Source organism: Amphibalanus amphitrite, unplaced genomic scaffold (genome assembly GCF_019059575.1).
Source record: "Amphibalanus amphitrite isolate SeventyFive unplaced genomic scaffold, NRLGWU_Aamphi_draft 000605F_arrow, whole genome shotgun sequence".
NCBI classification, from domain to species: domain Eukaryota; kingdom Metazoa; phylum Arthropoda; class Thecostraca; order Balanomorpha; family Balanidae; genus Amphibalanus; species Amphibalanus amphitrite.
In genome coordinates this window covers 302,211-313,733 of record NW_024882099.1, presented here as the reverse complement: position 1 = coordinate 313,733, position 11,523 = coordinate 302,211, and the positions used below count along the sequence as shown (strand labels likewise).

Here is an 11,523-nt window from a genome sequence, read left to right as displayed (position 1 = left end):
CATGGAAGGTCACCAGCCGTTATTTGATCACACTTTCTGATGGATTTTACTTGCCAAGAGCTTCGCGGGAAAAACGAGCGCATGCACCGTTGAAAAAATTGAGTGAAAGGGTCTCAGGTCCGGCGACCTCTGCAGGTGAAATGCCCCAGGGTAGGATTCCGGTCCTTGTTGATTAACTTCGTCAAAAATGGCAGTAGAGCTGTGATGTCGGCACCATTGTGTTCGTCATGATCGAGCTGGCACGACCTGCATCGTTCTCATATTCACCCTCCAATCGTAACAACTACAGCAGGGATTGGCAAATGGCGGGGCACCCCCTTTGGAAGGTAATGAAGGTCTCTGGAAACCTCATCCCACATCTCTTTAGCATTAGTGGCTCTTCTTATGGAACAGGTTTCTTGACTGGTCTGTTTCACCCTGGGGGAGCCGATGCTATATCCAATTATAAGGTCTTGGGCTACTGCGTGCTTTTTTGGTCCTGCCTGTGATCTATCCGAACACTTTTTCCCACAATTGCTGGGGTTAAATGGCATAGATTTCAAATGGTTCCTGTGGTAGAACTGCCATGCTTGAATTTGACTAATTAGGAATGGAAAATTTTCATATAGTAACGGAAATCTATGGAATTTCAGTGAACTTCGTATTATCGGCAATGGGGTCTGGCAGTGGGGTGGGGAGGTAATAAGTAGGTAATAACCCTGCCTGGCGCCCCAAAAAGGGGGCACGATCCCCGAGGCCCTGCCGATCACCTTATAACTACAGGCATCACAGCTCCACACCTTTTGCAGATGGCCAGGACCCCCTGCGATGCATCCCAACAGCAATCTTTATTCAGAACCTGCCTTGATTAACCAACGATGCATTAAATGCGACGGATAGCTCTATAATGCATTGTTATCAACTATTGAACGGGCCTCGCCGATAGGGGGGTACTGTACCCCCCTAACTTTCGATAGCGGGGGACCTGTCCCCCCCGTCCCCCCCGGTGGCGCCGCCCATGGGTGGAGGTGGTTGCGGGTCCAGTTTATTTATACGTCCGTGATCTGAACTTGACAGTCACGTGACCCATTTGACCTTCGGATCCAATTCTGGTAGTCAATTCTGGCGCTTTTGTTATCATAACGAAAAATCAACTCTCGAAAAATGTAACCCCATGTTCTCAGTTTTCCTGACGACGAAGATTCTGCGTAATCTGACCAATGGCGTTCGAGAGTCGCGGCCGAGCCCCGACGATCTTGAACGTGATTGGTCGGACGGCGTATAGAATCTTCGTCGTCCGGGAGACTGCGAACACGGTAAACCAAGGGGTAAACAATCTGTGCGTGGAATGGGGGAGTGGACGAGTGGTGAATGTGTAAGAGCGATGATGGGCTGATTCTTCGATTTTTATTTATACTATTATCTTTATTATACATTCTGATCATTTTGTTTATGTTCAGGAGTTTTCTCTGTTGATTTAACATTTGTCCACTCGGACCGAATATATACTAATACCCTTTTGTGTATATATTAATGTATGACCTGACTTTACTTCACTTCACCTTATATTTTCTTGCAAGAAGTTATCACACCATTATTGTGCAAAAATAAGGGTGGTGTTTTGCGGCACTCTGCCAGCCACTTTTGGCTTCCATAGAGACATCAACATTCAACAAGCCTATACCTCCAACACTACCCGAGGTTGACGCTAGCTCACGGAATGCGCTGGCAGCAGCCTGGCAGCTCGCCCGTGAAACAGCCAGGGGTTTCCGCTGTAACGTCATTGTTGTCTAGGTACATGGCAGTGGCGGATCCAGGAATTTTCGGGAGGGGGGGCGGCAAGTTGAAATAGGGGCGACCTGGCAATCCAGGGGCGCCAAACCGTCGTCAAAATCGAAAGTTTAAAACCCACGCCGTGAGGGGGGGTGCGTTGTCACGTCCCCCCTAGGTTTTTCGCAAATATGTTTAAAATGGCTGCGCGCAGCGCCGCCGTTTTTAGTATACATTATCAGTTATCATATATCTTTTCTGCACATGTTGTAAAAATGTGAGACCCGGGTGATGCAAGGTCAGGTCACCAGGTTATTCCACGTGACCTAACCTTAGAAAAAGTTCAAACGCTCACCATTGCTATACCGACTGAACGATCGCCTTGAAACTTTCAGCAGTTGATGAAAGCAAAAATATTCATGAAATATATATCTCGGAATTTTGATATGTGACCTAAGGTCAGGTCAGCTTTGCGAGCTCTCTATTATGTATAGGTAAGTCTATGGGAGAAAATTGAAAGGCATCTCTTTTGGACGAGCGCCATTCTAGACAATCTCAAGTATTGGGATACAGATAAAATTAACACACTTAATAAGAACATTGCACCTGTGACCACTCATTAGTTATGTTCCAGAGGTTATCCCAGGTCATGAAAGGTTCACAGCTGTTTTTTGTTTTTGTAAATAACTTTTGATAGATACATGCTAGAGCGATAAAAACTCAGTTGTGTTCAGCTCGACGATACGGATCGACTGACATGCAATAGGTATGATCTTTCCCGGTCAGGTCATGACTTTGACATGAGGTCAAATTCTCAAAATTGCCTTTAAAAGTCATCATATTGTTCATTCGACGCGTCTCGAACAGAAACGTGATGCTGGCAAAGGTAACGCCGAGACTCTCTTGAGTCAAAAGTTAGGTATTACAGGAAGACATTGTTAATTCGTAAAACGGCTATTTTTAGAGTTTTTGCCCTCCGAAGACTAAACCGTTAACCTTGCGTCATATCTGAGGACAGGTTACGGAAACAACTTTGAAAGGGCTATCGAATGCGCTTTTCCGCTGCACTATAGCTGTATTGGTATCCGAGTCAGGTATGTGCCGGTGTTTCGAAAAAAATGTTGAAATAGGCAACATTTTACTTTTGATGACCTATGGTGACCTGACCTTTCACCTGACCTAAAAAATGACAGTTGTTTTCGTCCTGTTTTTGGACGATCTTTCGAATGCCGCTTACCGCATGTCGCTACGCGGCCCAAGAGCCGAGTTAGACGAGGGGGCGTGACCCCCCCCCCCCCCAGCACGGCACGGAAAACTTAGACCACTAGCACGGCGCGGGTTAAATGTCGTAGATTTGCGCCGCTTCGTTAGCAAAAGAGATAAGCAAAAAGGTGGCCTCCATTTGCTGGTGCGTCCTTCTTCTCCCGGTGATGTCCCTCTTTTCTGGAAGCGTCTCACCTATGCTGGTATGCCTCACTTCTCCCGGGGGCGCCCAACCTCTGCTTGGATCGCCCAATCCGTCATGGTGAGGCTCACTTTGCTGAAGTCGCCTCATTTCTTCTAAGAACGACCAATTTGCTGTATGGCGGCCCACTTATCTGGGTCCTGGGACGCCCATTTTTTGCTAGAAGTGCCCCTCTTCTTCTTGATGCGTCCCGCTTCTACTGGGAGTGCACCTTTTCTGTTAGGGCACGCCTTTGCTGCTGGGGAGTCCCTTTTCTACTGTGAATGGGGCGGCCCTTTCCTGTTCGGCGACCCCAAATTCTGCTGGGGGCGCCCCATTTCTGCCCAACTTTTGCTGCGGTGCCCCTCTCCTGCAGGGGCACTTATCTTTTGCTAGAGACGCCTCTTCTGGGGGCGCCCTTCCACTGCGGGGGACGTCTCTCTCCTGCCAGAGGCACCCCTTTTCTTCTTATGGGGCTCCTCTTTTTGCTTGGGCGCCCCTCTTCTGCTCGGAGTGGGGCACCACTCTCCTTTTACTGGGGCACAGCCCCTCTGCTGGGGTTGCCCTTCCGCTGCCTCAGGGGCGCCCCTCTTGTGCAGAATATACTCCTTTTCTTCTTGTAATGAGGCGCCCCTCTTCTACCGGGGGCGCCCAACAGCTGCTGTCTGCTGGGGCGCCCATCTGCTGCTGGGGCGTCTCTTGTCTGCCGGATATTGTCAATGGGGCGCCCCTATCCTGCTTGGCGAGCCCAACCTCTGCTGAAGGCTCCCCATCTCTGATCAACTTTTGCTGTGGCGCCTCTCTTCTGCTGGGGCGCCCCTCTTCTGCTGGGGGCGCCCCTCTCCTGCAGGGGGCTCCTCTCTTCTGCTGGGGCGCCCCCCTTCGCTGGGGCGCCCGTCTCCCGCTGGAGGCTCTTTTCTCCTGCTGGGCCCCCTCCGCTGCCGGGGGCGCCCCTTTTCTGCCAGTGGCACCCATTTTTTATTATGGGGCTTCTTTTTTTTTGTTGGGGCGCCTATCTGCTGTTAGGGCGCCCCTATTCTTCTTGGAATGGGGGCGCCTCTCTGCTTTTGCTGGGGCGTCGCTCCTCTTCAGGGGGACACCTCTCCTGCCAGGAGTGCCCCTCTTGAACAGAAGGCATGTTTTTATTCTTGTAATAAGACGCCCCGCTTCTGCTGGGGGCGCCCATCTGCTTCTGGGGCGACTCTGATCTGCTGGGAATGGGCAATTGGGCGTCGCTCTCCTGCTTGGTGAGCCCAACTTCTGCAGGAGGTGCCCTATTTCTGCTCAACCTTTGCTGTGTCGCCTCTGTTTTGCTCGGGGCGCCCTCTCTGCCGCGGGCTATGGGCGCCTTTTTCGGATGTCGGGGGGGGGGGCGGCCGCCCCCGTCGCCCCCCCCCTGGATCCGCGCCTGGTACATGGGCTGGGCCCTTATCAATTGTTAACAGCTACAAAAATTGGAATTGAAAATGTTGAGGTATTATGAGCATCAGCTAAGCAGGGAAGAGAATTTGGCTTCAGCCCATCTTGCAACACCTCAATGAAATTTAACGAAAAACTTAAATTGAGGGAGCAGCTACATAACTGAGGTGAAGCCCATAAATCCTTGTGGAATTACCTACATAACTGAGGTAAATCCACAAGGCCATAGGCCGTAGGCGCGGGAGCCGGGGGGCAGTGGGGGCAGCTTGCCCCCCCCCCCAACTCTGGGGCCGTGGGGGCGGTGCCCCCACACTCCACAGCTTTGAGACGGAATACCACACTTTTTTTGCAAATGTTTTCTCTTTTTGTTGAAAAAGCCGAGGGGTGAAAAATAAGTGGCCTAAAACCGGTGAGAAAACTAGATTTGGGGGTACCCTAGGTTAATCTCTATTATGGTGTGCCCCCCCCAGTCGGAAAGTAGTTCCCGCGCCCCTGCACGAGGCACCTTGAGTTCAAACTATGAAATGACTCCAAGCGAAATATAGCAGAAATTGGGAGTTAGTGGAGCTTAAAAATAATCTGCTTAGTGCTGGATAAATGTTTTCACTTAAAATGAACACCACCATATTGGAGTCATAAATAAAGTGTTGATTAAGGATAGGCTTGTAGCATAAAAGATGTTTGTGAAAAGTCACTAGATTTCAAAGTGTTACCTAGTCTCTGCATATTGATTCTCTGATTGTTTGAATGATGAAGTCTCCGCACAGTCTCTGATTGACTGAATGAGCTCTGCAGTCACAATAGTGAAATTCGTGGGAAGATTTTATTTGTAATAAAAGAAGGTAATATTTTGAGTTGGTTTTACCTATGCTGTGAAGATCATAGCATGTTTAAGAGCATTCCAAACAGGGTAGGTATGTCAAAGGCTGGATGGATCTTGGGATTTCCTTGAAGTGTGTTTATGTTGTTTTTTTATTCAAAGTTATTGTAAAAGCCAACCAACTTTTGCAACATTGAGGATCATACTTAAGCTTTGGAAACAAGACATATGTAGTTATGCTGATCTTCTTGTCCAGAGTCTTTGATTATCACTCACTTTTGATGTAGTGAAATTCATGATCATTTTAATGACAAGCTACATTTGAAATGTATTGTTGCTCCCTTTTTACCATGCATATTTTTGTGTCTTGTGAGGTCTCATATAGCAATAACAAGAGCAGTAACATGCACAGTTTGCTTGTGTTGTCATAACTTTGTACAATATTTCCAGCTTTATAATATGCAGTTACCAGTTACATTGGGCATCACACATATTTTTCCTGCAGGAGGAAAGACACAGAGCCAACTAGTGACTCATGTTTGTGTTCCTATCACTTCACCCTGGGGAATCAGTGCCTACACCCCTTGAGTATAATGGTCACCAAGGGGTGCTGTCCTGACATGTTCACTTTCTGTTGAGAAGGTTAGAACAAACACCATGTGTGTCATTTAGTTGCATATACAATAATACCGTAATGTTAAGTCTGCATAAAGTCTGAAGTCTGTAGCCACTCTTAATCCTAGGTTGTCGTGACCTTAATCTAGCTTGGATGGATATTTTACTGTGCTTAAAGCACGGACTGCGCTACGCCCCGGCACGGCGGCCGGGGCGCCTCCCCTGGAAGAAAACGGCACCGGGGAGGGGGGACGGACGGCGAGGGGCCGGGGAAGGAGCGCGGCACCGTCACTCCACAAGCCACCCGCAGCACCGCCGTTATTCTTGTGCCTCTTGGGCGCCGCCGACGCCCTGCGGAGCGGATGGGGAGCGCATCCCAGACGGGCGGGAGCCGGGAGGGCCGCCCGCACCACCCGGCCGGCGAAGCAGCAGCCCGGCCAGGCGCGGCGGGCGGCTGGGTGGCGGCCGGACTGAGACGAGTCCCGAGGCCGGGTGTGCTTTCGTCTGCGGCGACGCTGTGCGGTGTTTTACCTTACCTAAACATGCATCCGTTTTTTCCTGCGAATTGGTCGCTATCCTCAAACTCCTGTGTTTTATCGAGATTAATCCCGCTCGGTCATATGTCATTCTTTCTGACTCATTGAGTGGTCTCCAGTCCTTGTCACAATTCTATCCTTCTGACCCCCTCGCACAGGAGATTCTTCTTCGTGTGACAGCCCTCGACCGAGAGGGTACGTCGGTGTCTTTTTGCTGGATCCCTAGCCACGTCGGTATTCACGGCAACGAACGGGCGGACCGAGCTGCGAACCATGCTGCGCAGTATCCGTGCTCCCGCCGTTTCCCTCTACCCGCCAGGGACTTTGTACCGGCGGTGGGCTCTTTCCTCCTCGGAAAGTGGCAGGAGGCCTGGAGCCAATCCCACGGTAACAAACTTTTACGTATCAAGCCAGGTTTAGCTACCTGGTTGTCGGCCTCACGCAGATCGCGACGCGAGGAGGTGGTCCTCTGCCGGCTTCGTACCGGGCACACTTATGGCACCCATGGGTTCCTTATCGGCGTTGGCTCCAGGCCTATTTGTACCAGATGTGGTGACCGACTTTCGGTCCGACACGTCTTGGTCGAGTGCCCGAGACTGGACGCTGAGCGATTGCGGTTTTTTGGATTGCGTGGCCCCCAGCTCTCTTTGAGAACACTTCTCCGCGACGACTCCCCTTTTCTCGATTCCTTTCGCCTCTTTTCGTTCATCACGGCCTCCGGGCTTCAGGTGATTTTTAACCCCCGACTTTGAGGAAGATTGGTTAGATATGGGCGCCATATAGCCTCGTTGCTGGTGCGCCCTAAAACACCAAATCATCATCATCATCATCATGTCTATCTCTTGCGAAACTAGTACCGCCGACGCCCAGCCTTGATGGGTCACTACGAGGAAAAGGCGAGCCCGCTCCCAGTACCTGGCGTGGAGCTCCCGGGCGGGCACGCCGCCTCGCCGATGGCCCCTGGTCTTCTCTCTCTCTCTCTCTCTCTCTCTCTCTCTCTCTCTCTCTCTCTCTCTCTCTCTCTCTCTCTCTCTCTCTCTCTCTCTCTCTCTCTCTCTCTCTCTCTCTCCGTCTCTCCGTCTCTCCGTCTCTCCGTCTCTCCGTCTCTCCGTCTCTCCGTCTCTCCGTCTCTCCGTCTCTGTCTCTGTTCTGTCTCTGTCTCTGTCTCTGTCTCTGTCTCTCGCTCTGTCTCTCTGTCTCTGTCTCTGTCTCTCTCCCCGACGCCAAAACCGGCTCACAACGGCGTCCATGCCGGCCGGGGCGAAATGATTTGATTAATTATTTCATAAAGGCATTAACCACTAGTGACATGAGACAAAAGCTCAGCAAATTCTACGCATGAATCATCCAGTAGGTAGGCTGGCTTCGAGAACAGTTAAAATGAAGATGCACAAGAAATCGTAATTTCCCAATGACGTGATATGGCTGTCGCAATGCTTAGCCGCAATCATAGGCGTAGGAACAGGGGGGGCCAGGTGGGCAAGTGCCCACCCACTTTTCGAGGTGGGGGGGCCAACCATGTGTTTTGGCCCACCCACTTTTTACTCGAGGCCCCTCGTCTCGATTTGAGAGGACGTCGTCACCTTCCAGAATAAACAAACTCCGTAAAAATAAGTTCCACGAATCCCCACGCACGGACTCCAAGGGGCCGTGATGGATCCAAGGAGGCCCTCTGTTCATACTTGTCAGTCGAAGCCCCTGAGACTGATGGCCTGAGAGGCCCTAGTGGATCTGAGGAGGCCCCAATATCCACACTGGTCTGGGGAGGCCCCTGACACTGGCAGTCTGGGAGGCCCCTCTATCCACACTAGTCAGATGTCTGAGACTGGTGGTCTGGGAGGCCCCTCCATCCACACTAGTCAGAATAGGCCCCTGACACTGTATTGTATTGTATTGTATTGTATTTACATTTAAGAGCGATCCACATACAAAGTGCGTGGCGATTATTGCTCACTGGTGGTCTAGCCGAGGCCCCCTACCCTCACTAGTCGGAGGAGGCCCCTTTATCCTCAATAGTCAGATGAGGCCCCTGATATTGATGGTCTGGGAGGCCTATCCATCTACACTGTAGTCAGAGGAGGCCCCTGAGACTGATGACCTGAGAGGCCCTTATAATCACACCAGGCAGAAGAGGCCCATGAGACTGATGGACTGAGAGGCCCTTCTATTCATACTGGCCAGAGGAGACCCCCAAAACTTTCGGTCTAGGAGGTCCCTCAATCCGGCACCAGCCAAAAGAGTCCCCTGAGACTGATGGCCTGGGAAGCCCTCATATTCACACTAGGCAGAGGAGGCCCCTGAGACTGATGGTATGAGAGCCCTCATATTCACACCAGTCAGAAGAGGCCCCTGAGGCTGATGGCTGTGAGGCCCTTCTGTTCATATAACTGGCCACTGGAGGCCCCTGAAAGCGGTGGTCTGGGAGGGCCCTCTATCCACACTAGTCAGAAGAGGCCCCTGAGACCGATGGTCTGAGAGGCTCTTATATTCATACTGGCCACAAGAGGCCCCTGAGACTGATAGTCAGAGAGGTCCACTCCTAATGAATCTAAGGGGGCCCTCTATCCACATTTACACTTTTCTAGGGAGGCCCCCGAGACTGATGGTCTGAGAGGCCCTTTTATTTATACTGTCCACAGGAGCCCCCTGAGATTAATGGTCTGAGAGGCTCTTCTATTTATACTAACCAGAGGAGGCCCCTAGGATTGATGGTCTAACAGGCCCTTCTATTTATACTAGCCAGAGGAGGCCCATGAGACTGATGGTCTGAGAGGCCCTTCTATTCAAACTAGGCAGATGAGGCCCCTGAGAATGATAGTCCGAAGAGCCATGCGGCGGCAACTGGCCGTGGCCATATTACGGCTCGGTAGGGCCCCACAGAGCTCATGAGAGCACCTCAAGGGCTCCTAAGTAGACACGCTTATCCCCATAAGGATGCCACGCCGGCTTCTGAAGGCTCCTTGTAGGCATCTAAGGGCCCTTTCCGGCCTCTAACGGCTCCACCCGCCTGTGATGGCTCCACGCCAGTGTTTATGAGCGCCACACAGCGGCGCCTTTGAGGGTCATACTAGTGTCTCTTAGGGCCCTATATCGGTGGCTCTGGGGGCCCCACACCGGCGCCTCTGTGGGCCACCACACCTGTGCATCTCAAGGCTCTATAGGTACATTTGAAGGACCCATACCGACACCTCTGAGGGCCCCACACCAGTATCTCGGAGCTCTGAAGGCCCCCAGTGACTCCGAGGACTCACCGGCTCCTGAGAGCACCATGTTGATGTCTAACGGCTCCACAAGGCCACTGAAGGCACCACACAAGCTCTCACTGAGCTCTAATGTCCATGTACCGGCCTCTGAGCGATTTAAGCCAGCGCATTCATAGCTCCACACCAGCAATTGTAAGAACTTCACACTGAAGTATCTGAGGGTTCCACACCGGTGTCTCTAAGGGCCACATACCGGCATCTCTGAGGGCCCCATACCGGCGTCTCCGAGGGTCCACATCTGGCGGGCACCCATCAGCGACTGAAGGTCCCACACTGTCGACTCCGAGAGCCTCATCTGCGTCTGGGAGCACCTCTAAGTCTAATCTCTAAGAACCACAGTGGCTCCTCCGTACGAAAGATGGGCGTCTGCATGCCAAAGGGGAGCGGTTCTGAGACAGTAGGACACCTACGTACAATAGAGGGGCGCCTATGAAGCCCATAGGGGCGCCTCAATGCGAAAGAGGGGCGCCTCTGAAGCCTACATATATGGGCGTCCACATGCAATAGAGATCTGCAGACTGCAATTGATCAATGCCATGGGGCCTGAGGGGGCATTCATAAGAAACAGGAGCGCCGGCATGGCAAAGAGAGGCGCCTTCAAGTGTCCATAAAAGAGAGACGTCTATGATAAGCGCACATTGTATGCGACAACGGGGCGACTGTGGGACATATAGGGATGTCTCTGATGACTATACATAGGGCGCTTATATGCCAAAGAGGGCGCCTATGAAGCTAATGGGGGCACCTGGGAAACGAGGAAGACATTTGCGTAAGGATTTTCAGGGGTCATGCGCCGTTTGCGGCAAATAGATTCTAAAAAAATCGGAGGGGGAATAAGTTTTAAAAATGGTGCGCGGACTTTCCGCACTGTTCGCTTAAGCGGTTACGCCCCTGGGTACATCTGCCCGAGCTCAGAAGCTAGATTTGGAGGTCATACTTGAAAGCAGCCAGCAGGACGAGGCAAAAGTTGGAGGCCCCTGAAAATAGGAGGCCCCCTGGAAAAGGAGGCCCCTTGACAGGGTGGCCCACCCACTTTTCATGACGTTCCTACGCCCGTGGCCGCAATCACCTCTTTTTGTAGTTTAAATGGTAAGCAATTTTTCAAATTATCCGATAAAAATCTAAAATTGATACCATATTAACCCTCGCCGGCACAGGCCATTTTGCGTCCTTCGACGGCACAAGGGGTACGACCCCTTGTGCCGTCCCGGTGGTGGTACGACCCCCCCCTCGCGTTTGGCCCCTGATCGAGCTAGAGCTTCGCGGAAAAAACGAGCGTGTTGCCCGTCACGAGAGGAAGCCGATGATTCCCAATTTTAAGGTCCTAGGTCATCGGGTGACCTTGCAGGTCAGGTCAATGACCCGAAAACCGGGAAAATCGTGACCTGCTAGAAAGTCGTAAAGTGTGGCTGCTATGTGGTTTTCCGGGGTGCTGATCACGAATATCGTGTTAGTTTTGATCAGAGATGATGTTTTTAAGCATTTAGACCAGGTCGGGTCAGGTCAGGTGAGGTCAACCGGTAGGGGTTGTGACGGGTATTCGTAATACGTGTCAATCGCCTCTGACAGCTTCGTAACACGTTACGAAGGCACCAAAACTACTTCGTAAATGTTCAAATGGTTACTCAATTCGAATTCAGCTCCAAAAACTAGCCTAGAAACATGTAAAACTCGAAA

General features: G+C 51.4%; 1 protein-coding gene across 4 annotated transcripts in view; it reads left to right on the top strand.

Moving 5' to 3' along the window:
* The first annotated feature begins 1,226 nt into the window (after window positions 1-1,226).
* LOC122394681 (monocarboxylate transporter 14-like) overlaps window positions 1,227-11,523 on the top strand; it is an 83,505-nt gene continuing 73,208 nt past the window's right edge. Inside the window, exon 1 of one of the 4 annotated variants that reach the window (XM_043391716.1) lies at window positions 1,227-1,295. The gene's annotated coding sequence lies outside the window, so the exon portion shown is untranslated. The other 3 variants (XM_043391714.1, XM_043391717.1, XM_043391715.1) reach the window with 3 other exon arrangements.